The sequence below is a fragment of the Bombina bombina genome, chromosome 12 (genome assembly GCF_027579735.1).
Source record: "Bombina bombina isolate aBomBom1 chromosome 12, aBomBom1.pri, whole genome shotgun sequence".
In the NCBI taxonomy this organism is placed as follows: domain Eukaryota; kingdom Metazoa; phylum Chordata; class Amphibia; order Anura; family Bombinatoridae; genus Bombina; species Bombina bombina.
In genome coordinates this window covers 73,697,945-73,710,039 of record NC_069510.1, presented here as the reverse complement: position 1 = coordinate 73,710,039, position 12,095 = coordinate 73,697,945, and the positions used below count along the sequence as shown (strand labels likewise).

The window sequence follows — 12,095 nt, the reverse complement described above, 5'->3', positions numbered from 1 at the left end:
CTCAAGCAATTGGTGCAATAATAAAATATTCTTACATATAGCACTATTACATACTTTCCTTTCTTTTTTTTTTTTAAACTAGTCACAGAATTTTTCAACTATGTATATATGAGTACAGCCCTCCCTCTTCCCAACTGTAAGCCTTTGTTTAGCATCTGTTACCCCAGGGGCCACATGATGTATTCAATAGCTTGCAGGCTTTTTCACAACAGTTTTTTACCCTCAGAAAGCACATATGATGAGTTGTAGCCCACATAACACATGTATATTTTACCCTGTAATTGACTCACTTAGTACATAGAATCACTTTTGAAAAAGGCACAAGCAACAGTGCCATAATAAAATGCTCACATATTAGAGCACTTTTTACACTTTTATGCCCTTTAAAGGGACTTTATTCCAAAATGCTAAATTACTTGAGAGTAATGTAGTATAACTGTAAAAAGCTGACAAGAAAATATCACCTGAGCACCTCTATGTAAAAAAGGAAGATATTTTACCTCAACATGTCTTCTGTTCACAATAGTAAGTGCTCTGTGAACAGTCATCCTTCTGCTACTATCAGCTGCATGTTGAAAAGAAAAAAAAAAAAGAGCCAATCAGGTTCAGAAGTGTTGCATTACTGTGACCTCACGAGATTTTCTGAAATCTCACAGGATTTCATAGTAAACTTCTTTTAACTGAGAAAGCAAATAACATTACTGTGCCTGCAGATGCCAGATGCACGCCCCCTTGCAAGTCCCCGGACTAGTATCCTTATTGGCTGCTTAAAGTCCCATTACAATGGGACGTGGCTACTGAGTACATTTTGAGGAAAAATATATTTCTTTTTTACATAGAGATTTTCAGGTGATATTTTTAGTCAGCTTCTTACAGCTTTGCTGCATCACTTTCAAGTGCTTCAACATTTGGGTACATATTCCTTTAAGAACTTCATTGCAAAAAAATCTGCCTACAAAATAAAAAGCTATTTTTAATATGTATTCATAGTATAAATGAACCATTAGTGACTGCACTGCCAAAAACAAATCTGTATTTTTTTTAAGGTTTTAAAACTGTCATTTAGTTAGCAAAATGTGGCATAGTTTTGCATTCCAGGGACATAACCATTGAAAGGACTCTTTGTTTACTTAGCCCTTCTGCTGTGGCAAGTAAAGGACACATATTCAGCAGGTAAAATAAAAATGACAGTCCCTTGCAGCATACACATCTCAAAATTTTTATAGTGGATCTACTTGTTTACTTTTCTCTCCCTTTAAGGGTTAAATGCACACTGCTGCCATTTCTTTGAGGGATTCTGTCTGTCTAAAAATATATAAGGGAAATGAACACAGGTCCATAAATCTTTTTTTTTTATTAAAGTAAGTAGAAAAGATTTATAAGCAAGAATAGCTGAAGCTTTAATAATACATCACAGAATAAACCTCTGGGGTGCAACTATACCTCCCCCTCCCCCGTCCTAGGGCAACATGTGACCAATGTATGTTCTTATTCTTTCATATTCATATACTATTCTCACCCACAAGCACCATATCAGAGTCCAAAGGTAGTAATAGCACAACTATATACATAATCATAAACAATAATATAAGATATATGTGTTGCTATTTCAAAACATTTTTCCACTGCAACATCCTCTCATGCTAATATAGGGGAGGTACTTGTACAAATGCAGAATTAGCCTAGGTGGGGTTAAATAATCACAGAAGCTGGATGTTGAATGCTGGCAAGGAATCAAATGTATGAATGAATATGGGGAGGAGAGAGCTGATGACAGTTTAGCTTTCACAGTCTGTAGCCCGGTGCATCTGCAGCCCAATGGGGCTGGGTGCTACTAAGCGAGAGGAATACGAGCAGCTCTGCAACACTGCAGCAAATAGCACTCACTGCAGACAGACAGGCAGAGGGAGGGTCACAAAAAGCACTGCCTGTTAAAGAAAGAGTCATTTCAGCAAGCCATAAACACACAGGCAAGCTTGTACTGTACAGTTCCTTAGCAGAGGGGGTGAGGAGCTGAATAAAGGACACTGAAAAAAGGAGAACACTGCACAGAGGTACTGCAAGACCCACAGACCAGGACAGACGGACATTACAGCTTCTTCTACAGCACAGAGACACCTGCAGCAGCACAGATAGCAACCCCAGCACAGAATCCCCATCACTGTCAAATGCAGAGCACCTATATAAAGGTCCAGGTAGGAATTCAGCATCTATATCAGTGCACAAGCAAGGGATGCTACAGCTGAGACATCCAGTGTGCTTGTGACATCCACATATCACTAGGGAGAATGTACTGCAATTGCTATGCTTTTAATGTTTGTATATGGGGGTGGGGGCTCTGCAGTCATGCATGTGTCAGGGATTGCTAGGAGTTATGCTCTGGGAGGTGTGTGTGTGTGTGGGGGGGGGGGGGTAGGAGGGGGGCTGGCAGTGCTTCTCTTTATTGCAAATGGGTTGCATCAGGGAGAAGATCCTTATTTTGCTGTTGTATGCGATACTGAACGAAGCAAGCTAGGAACAGGATCTGCCTATCCATCAATCTTGTCCCCAAGCCAACTGCCTGCATAGAAGACATTGGAAGAGCAGATGACCACCCATTGCTGGTCACAGGAACAGCGGATGACCACCCATTCCTGGTCAGTGTGCATGGGCATCGATTAATTCATGGCAAGCAAAGAGGCACCGCTTCCATTGGATTATTAAGGAATAACATGGGCTTGTGCTACAAATCCCTTATACACTGGAGAGGTTTCTGCTTTGTCATTGCCATCCTATTAAAAACTCCCGGAGCCTGGAGTTTGCCAGGCTGAGGCTAATGGCCAGGATCTTAAAGATGTGATTTGAATGTAAATATTGGGGACCCCAGAGGGGTGAGCCTGCAGTTCTAGAAAACACAGCCCAGGGGAGGGAAAAATACAGGCACAGATCACTGAGGAGGCTGCATCTAATCTGCCTTTCAGATAACCTCTAGAAATACTGGCCTCTGAAAAATTCCCTGGCATCTTACCTATCAGAAAACAGAGAGAAAGAGAGCGAGAATAATTAGCCTAGAGGATAACAAGGTCTTAATGTACCTCTATAGGATCTGGGGATTCTGCACAGTATATTGCAGATCTTATGTCCCATCATGGCTCCAGAAATCAATAGGGTTGAGTATTGAGTAGGGGTATATTATCTCTGTTGGTTTTAAATGTAGGTGAAATTCAATTGGTTTTATTGATGTTTACTGTGCCACATAAAAAAAGTTTAATATAATGATTTGTTACAAATTGATTGAATGTAATAATACAACACTAGCTCTGATTAGTGGGTTTTTTATTAGAGTATAAAAATAAATTATACAGGAAAGCTTACATATTCCTAGACCTATATTTTATAGATTTCCATTATTAATTCTTAATTCATGTTGGTTATTGCATGGCTTGAATAAATGATAATGGTTAACCAGTTTGCTGGAACAAAATAAATTGTGATCCTGTGTAATTTACTGGAAATAGGGGTCCCACAAATAATGCTGCTCTGCTTGACACTCAGGGTAAACTCTGTGGTCTGGTGCACAAAATTGACAGGGAGTAACAATCTGTTAATTTAGTGATGCTGGGCTGTGGAGCAGGCTGATTAATGCATTGAGGCATACCGTGGTAGTTTTCTGAGCTATGTATTTGGTTGTGCACAAGCAAGATGCCTTGACAGATTTTACACATACACACACACACAGAGAGGAGAGAGAGAGATAATATACCCTGCCATTTTTGCTATACATTGTAGTTTGATATTGTATATAGGGAATTTGCCTTAGTATTGTATTCAAACAAGGCGCCAGGGCATTGTATCAGCACAATGAACCTGCATATTTTATCTAATCATTACACAATCAAATTGTATTTGAGCAAAGAACCTAGACATTGTACCTAAGTAGTGTACCTGGGTACTGTACCTTGGTATTGTATCTGATCTCTGTACCTGGACATTATATATGAGCAAAATACCTGTGTATTGTATGCCCGTTATATTTGATCAAAGCAGCTAGGCTTTTTAATATAAATTGAGCATAATCATTGTATCTGAGCACTGTACCTGTGTGTTTTATTTAAGAACTATAGCTGGACATTGTATATGATCAAGGTGCCTGGGTATTGCATCTGCACACTAGCACTTGTACCTAGGCTTTGTAATATAAAGTGAGCATAATCATTGTATCTGAGCACTGAGTATTTTATTGAAGAACAATACATGGCTATTGTTTATGATCATGATGCCAGGGGAATACTATCTACACACTAGCACTGTACTTGATTGTTGTAACTGAGCACTGTACCTGCGTATTGTATCTAAGAACTATACCTGAGCCCTGCATGCGCACACTGTACCTGCGCCCTGCATGCGCACACTGTACCTGAGCCCTGCATGCGCACACTGTACCTGAGCCCTACAAGCGCACACTGTACCTGAGCCCTGCATGCGCACACTGTACCTGAGCCCTGCATGCGCACACTGTACCTGAGCCCTGCATGCGCACACTGTACCTGAGCCCTGCATGCGCACACTGTACCTGAGCCCTGCATGCGCACACTGTACCTGAGCCCTGCATGCGCACACTGTACCTGAGCCCTGCATGCGCACACTGTACCTGAGCACTGCATGCGCACACTGTACCTGAGCACTGCATGCGCACACTGTAACTGTGCACTGCATCTGCTCATTGTACCTGGGCACTGAACCTGCACACTGTGCGTGAAATCTGTATATGGCATTATATCTAAACACAATACCAGTGTAGAGTATCTGATCAAGGTGTCTGGGTACTGTATCTGAACATGGTGCCTGGGTATTTGTATCTATACATTGTACATGGGTATTGTAGAACTATACCTGGGTACTGTATCTGAAGAAGGTGCCTGGGTATTTGTATCTACACATTGTACATGGGTATTGTAAAACTATACCTGGGTACTGTATCTGAAGAAGGTGCCTGGGTATTTGTATCTACACATTGTACATGGGTATTGTAGAACTATACCTGGGTACTGTATCTGAACAAGGTGCCTGGGTATTTGCATCTACACATTGTACATGGGTATTGTAGAACTATACCTGGGTACTGTATCTGAACAAGGTGCCTGGGTATTTGTATCTGCACATTGTACAAGGGTATTGCAGAACTATACCTGGGTACTGTATCTGAACATGGTGCCTGGGTATTTGCATCTACATATTGTACATGGGTATTGTAGAACTATACCTGTGTACGGTATCTGAACAAGGTGCCTTGGTATTTGCATCTACATATTGTACATAGGTATTGTAGAACTATACCTGGGTACTGTATCTGAACAAGGTGCCTGGGTATTTGTATCTGCACACTGTACAAGGGTATTGCAGAACTATACCTGGGTACTGTATCTGAACATGGTGCCTGGGTATTTGCATCTACATATTGTACATGGGTATTGTAGAACTATACCTGTGTACGGTATCTGAACAAGGTGCCTTGGTATTTGCATCTACATATTGTACATGGGTATTGTAGAACTATACCTGTGTACGGTATCTGAACAAGGTGCCTGGGTATTTGCATCTACATATTGTACATGGGTATTGTAGAACTATACCTGGGTACTGTATCTGAACAAGGTGCCTGGGTATTTGCATCTACATATTGTACATGGGTATTGTAGAACTATACCTGGGTACTGTATCTGAACAAGTGTCTGGGTATTTGCATCTACATATTGTACAAGGGTATTGCAGAACTATACCTGGGTACTGTATCTGAACATGGTGCCTGGGTATTTGCATCTACATATTGTACATGGGTATTGTAGAACTATACCTGTGTACTGTATCTGAACAAGGTGCCTGGGTATTTGCATCTACATATTGTACATGGGTATTGTAGAACTATACCTGGGTACTGTATCTGAACAAGTGCCTGGGTATTTGTATCTGCACATTGTACATGGGTATTGTAGAACTATACCTTGGTACTGTATCTGAACAAGGTGCCTGGGTATTTGCATCTACACATTGTACATGAGTATTGTAGAACTATACCTGGTTACTGTATCTGAACAAGGTGCCTGGGTATTTGTATCTATACATTGTACATGGGTATTGTAGAACTATACCTGGGTACTGTATCTGAACAAGGTGCCTGGGTATTTACATCTGCACAATGTACCAGAACACTGCACCTAGGCATCTACAATATATCTATAGGCTTCCCAATAAAATGTTATCAACAAGAGGTTGACACAACAAAGTGAGATCAAATAATCTCTTAAACTTGTCAACACCTTGCAATCAAGAAAAAAAAAAAATCAGTGATTGACTAATTGTTCTTACCCAGAGATATCACTAGGATGCATTTATGCACTAGAGGCCACTGTACAGAGCAATACAGTGAAGCAGGGAGCACAGCAATGTAGAAGAACTATTTGGTAACATTGTATCAGTGTTCCTCCCCAGTGTGTCTTTCAATAGTAAAAACCCTATCATCTTTCTGTATATTGTACTTGGTGCACTCAGGCACTGTATTTGAGCAATGCACATGTGTATTACAGCTGATCAATATTCTTGGACATTATTAGTGGGTGTAGGGGAATTCTATATATACACAGAAACTTGGAATTGATTATAAATACTGACATTCAGTGAAGGAACAGACATTTATAACTTGTTGTATTTTCAAATTCTTAAATTTTCTCTCTCAATTTGACTCTTTAAAAGGGACAATAAAATCAAAATTAAACTATCATATATTTAGAGCATACAGTTTTAAGAGACATTCAAATTTACTTCTATTATCAAATTTTGCACATTGTTTTTATATGCACACTTTCTGAGGCACAAGCACCTACTGAGCATGTGCACAAGTTCACAGGGTATACATATGCTAGTCTGTGATTGGCTGACGGCTGTCACATGATACAGGGGGTATAAAATAGGGAAAAAATACATTGTTTTGCTTATTTGAGTGTTATTACATTGTCTTTTTATTATTTACTTGTTAATTATGCAATTTTACTGTATTTAGTGGCCCTTTAATGTATCTGTATTGGAGGAGAGAAAGCATAATGGATTCAGCCATGTGCAGGAGAATACGATCACAGAACAAAGCTAGAACTGGTTTGGGCTGCAGACTTAGGAGGTAGTGAGAGGCAGTTCTGCTATACAGAAAAGGTAGTAGATCCAGGGAATAGGCTGGCAGTGGAGTAAATAAAATAATCTAATCTAACAGGACAATAACAAAAACTGTGGTTTTCATTCTGTATTTCTAAAACAAATTTCGTAAAGTAAGATATTGAGATACTGTTACAACTTAAAACCACAGTGAATCCAGTTTTGCAATGACATTAAAAAGGGACTTGGAACACAACATTTTTCTTTCATGATTCAGACTGAGCATACATTCTAATTTATTTCTATTATCAAATTTGTTTTGTTCTCAAGGTATCCTTTGTTGAAGAGATACCTAGGTAGATAGTGTGCATGTATCTGTAGCAATACATGGCAGCAAACACTGCTTCCTACTACTGCTCTAGCAACTGTATAATATGGTTACAAAACAGTTGCTATATAGTGCTCCAAACAAGTGCACGCTCTTGAGCCTACCTACCTGCTTTTTAGCAAAGAGAACAAAGTACATTTAATAGTGAGATAAAGAGGAAACTTTTGTTTTTTTAAATTGTATGCTCTATCTAAATCATGAAAGAAAAGAAAAAAATAATAATGTTGCTTTAAATCAGGGCTCGACAAACCCAGGAACCAGGTAGCCACTGGCTCTTAGAATTTTACCTTTGGCTCCTAACTTTTTGGGTTATTCTACATTTTTCTATATACAAATACCCCTGTCTGGCTCCTAAAAGTATGAATGGCTCCTAAATATTGTTATTGGCTCCTAAATTTGTCAACTCCCGCTTTAAACTTACTTTTTTATAGATACATAGTATATATTAGACATGTACATTATTTTAGGTTTTGTTATATGTTGCACATACAAATAAAAAAATGCCCTCTTTTTTTCCCCAACACCAGATATATTAGAACAAAAGTGCAACTCAAAATATCTTTATTTTCACAGATAATTTGAATTGTTGCACTTTTTATGGTGTAAGGACTAAATAAATGCCAGAAATGGAGGGGGTAAATTTATAACTTGTTTTAGCTACTAACGAGATTGGAAACAATGCACTTCTAGGGCGCGATCCGATATCGATCGCAGTTTGCGGCGCAAGCGAGGGAACCGGCGTCGCCCACAGTTTCAGCTCGCAACTCGAGCTATCCCATATAGGTCGCCGTCAGATGCTAACGTGCCGTAAGTCTGACAAACCAGCGATGTCCAGAAATCTGCGTAAGTACAAATTTCACGTTAGAATCTGCCGGCGCCTATAAAACCTGACTAAAGTTTAAAACACCCGCACTGTCTAACACGCCTCCCTAACATAGCCCGCACTGTCTAACACGCCTCCCTAACATAGCCCGCACTGTCTAACACGCCTCCCTAACATAGCCCGCACTGTCTAACCCTCTATCCGCTATCCCCCCTCACTAGCCTAACAATAAAAAAGCTATTAACCCCTAAACCGCCGCTCCTTTACCCCGCCGCAACCTAATAAAATTATTAACCCCTAAACCGCCGCTCCCGTACCCCGCCGCCAGCTATATTATATCTATAACCCCCTAAAGTGAGCCCCTAACACCGCCGCCATCTATATTAAAATGATTAACCCCTAATGTAAGCCCCTTACACCGCCGCCATCTCTATTAAAATGATTAACCCCTAATTTAATCTACCTACCCCGCCGCCAGCTATATTATCTATATTAACCCTAAGTATATTATAGTTAATATAGGTATTACATTATATATATTAACTATATTAACCCTAATTATATTAGGGTTAATATAGTTAATATAGTTACTATAGTATTTATATTAACTATATTAACTCTATCTAACCCTAACTAAATTTATATTAAATTAATCTAATTCATTTATAAACTAAAATGTTCCTATTTAAATCTAAATACTTACCTATAAAATAAACCCTAAGATAGCTACAATATAATTAATAATTACATTGTAGCTATGTTAGGGTTAATATTTATTTTACAGGTAAATTGTTAATTATTTTAACTAGGTATAATAGATATTAAATAGTTATTAACTATTTAATATCTACCTAGTTAAAATAATTACCCAATTACCTGTAAAATAAATCCTAACCTAAGTTACAAATACACCTACACTATCAATAAATTTAATAAACTACTAACATCTATCTAAAAATACAATTAAATTAACTAAACTAAATTACAAAAAAAAACAAACACTAAATTACAAAAAATAAAAAAAAGATTACAAGATATTTAAGCTAATTACACCTATTCTAAGCCCCCTAATAAAATAATAAACCCCCAAAATAAAAAAAATTCCCTGCCCTATTCTAAATTCAACAAATTTCAAAGCTCTTTACCTTACCAGCCCTTAAAAGGGCCTTTTGTGGGGCATGCCCCAAAGAATTCAGCTCTTTTGCATACAAGAAATACAATACCCCCCCCCCATTACAACCCACCACCCACATACCCCTATTCTAAACCCACCCAAACCCCCCTTAAAAAAGCCTAACACTACCCCCCTGAAGATCTCCCTACCTTGTCTTCACCACACCGGGCCGAACTCCTGATCCGATCCGGGCGATGTCTTCCTCCAAGCGGCAAAGAAGAATTCTTCCTCCGGCGACGTCTTCCTCCAAGCGGCAGCAAAGTCTTCATTCTTCCGGCGGCATCTTCAATCTTCTTTCTTCGCTCCGCCGCCGCGGAGCATCCATCCCGGCCGACTGCTGAACTTGGAATGATGTACCTTTAAATGACGTCATCCAAGATGGCGTCAGCCGAATTCCGATTGGCTGATAGGATTCTATCAGCCAATCGGAATTAAGTTAAAAAAATCTGATTGGCTGATTGAATCAGCCAATCAGATTCAAGTTCAATCCGATTGGCTGATCCAATCAGCCAATCAGATTGAGCTCGCATTCTATTGGCTGTTCCGATCAGCCAATAGAATGCGAGCTCAATCTGATTGGCTGATTGGATCAGCCAATCGGATTGAACTTGAATCTGATTGGCTGATTCAATCAGCCAATCAGATTTTTTTAACTTAATTCCGATTGGCTGATAGAATCCTATCAGCCAATCGGAATTCGGCGGACGCCATCTTGGATGACGTCATTTAAAGGTACATCATTCCAAGTTCAGCAGTCGGCCGGGATGGATGCTCCGCGGCGGCGGAGCGAAGAAAGAAGATTGAAGATGCCGCCGGAAGAATGAAGACTTTGCTGCCGCTTGGAGGAAGACGTCGCCGGAGGAAGAATTCTTCTTTGCCGCTTGGAGGAAGACATCGCCCGGATCGGATCAGGAGTTCGGCCCGGTGTGGTGAAGACAAGGTAGGGAGATCTTCAGGGGGGTAGTGTTAGGCTTTTTTAAGGGGGGTTTGGGTGGGTTTAGAATAGGGGTATGTGGGTGGTGGGTTGTAATGGGGGGGGGGGTATTGTATTTCTTGTATGCAAAAGAGCTGAATTCTTTGGGGCATGCCCCACAAAAGGCCCTTTTAAGGGCTGGTAAGGTAAAGAGCTTTGAAATTTGTTGAATTTAGAATAGGGCAGGGAATTTTTTTTATTTTGGGGGTTTATTATTTTATTAGGGGGCTTAGAATAGGTGTAATTAGCTTAAATATCTTGTAATCTTTTTTTTATTTTTTGTAATTTAGTGTTTGTTTTTTTTTGTAATTTAGTTTAGTTAATTTAATTGTATTTTTAGATAGATGTTAGTAGTTTATTAAATTTATTGATAGTGTAGGTGTATTTGTAACTTAGGTTAGGATTTATTTTACAGGTAATTGGGTAATTATTTTAACTAGGTAGATATTAAATAGTTAATAACTATTTAATATCTATTATAACTAGTTAAAATAATTAACAATTTACCTGTAAAATAAATATTAACCCTAACATAGCTACAATGTAATTATTAATTATATTGTAGCTATCTTAGGGTTTATTTTATAGGTAAGTATTTAGATTTAAATAGGAACATTTTAGTTTATAAATGAATTAGATTAATTTAATATAAATTTAGTTAGGGTTAGATAGAGTTAATATAGTTAATATAAATACTATAGTAACTATATTAACTATATTAACCCTAATATAATTAGGGTTAATATAGTTAATATATATAATGTAATACCTATATTAACTATAATATACTTAGGGTTAATATAGATAATATAGCTGGCGGCGGGGTAGGTAGATTAAATTAGGGGTTAATCATTTTAATAGAGATGGCGGCGGTGTAAGGGGCTTACATTAGGGGTTAATAATTTTTATATAGGTGGCGGCGGTGTAAGGGGTCAGATTAGGGGATAGATAAGGTAGATGGCGGCGGTTTTAGAGGCTCACAGTAGGGGGTTAGTTTATGTAGATGGCGGCGGGGTCCGGGAGCGGCGTTTTAGGGGGTAATAACTTTATTAGGGATTTCGGGGGGGGGATCGCGGTTGACAGGGAGATAGACATTGCGCATGCGTTAGGTGTTAGGTTTATTTTAGCAGCCAGTTTAGGAAGTTACGGGGCTCCAATAGTCAGCGTAAGGCTTCTTACAGCTGCTTTTTGTGGCGAGGTGAAAATGGAGTAAGTTTTCTCCATTTTCGCCACGTAAGTCCTTACGCTGCATATTGGATACCAAACTGCGCGGGTTTGGTATACCTGCCTATGGCCCAAAAAACTGCGGGCGACGGCAGAAATATACGCGCGTAACTTCTAGCTTACGCCGTATATAGGATACCAAATCCGCGCAATTATTGGCGTCGCCGGCTTTTGCGGGCGACGATTTTTATCGGATCGACCCCCTAGTATATATTAATAAAGAAGTGCAGCATTGCCAAGATCTACGTACAAAATGATTGTTTTAAAAGTATTTTTATAACTGTCACATTGTTTTGCAGACCAGAAACAAATCACCTGAAAAGCGTTGAGTATATTTCTCTTATCTGCTAAGCTGTGACCCATTAGAGACAGATAGAAACGAGCTCCTGCA

The 12,095-nt window shown here is 39.1% G+C and overlaps 1 protein-coding gene across 2 annotated transcripts in view; it reads left to right on the top strand.

Moving 5' to 3' along the window:
• The first annotated feature begins 1,764 nt into the window (after positions 1-1,764).
• The window catches only part of RNF208 (ring finger protein 208), a 32,852-nt gene continuing 22,521 nt past the window's right edge, over positions 1,765-12,095 (top strand). The window contains exon 1 of one of the 2 annotated variants that reach the window (XM_053695536.1): positions 1,765-2,195. The gene's annotated coding sequence lies outside the window, so the exon portion shown is untranslated. Of the gene's footprint in view, positions 2,196-2,471; positions 2,637-12,095 lie in introns of those variants that run through there. The other variant, XM_053695535.1, reaches the window with a different exon arrangement.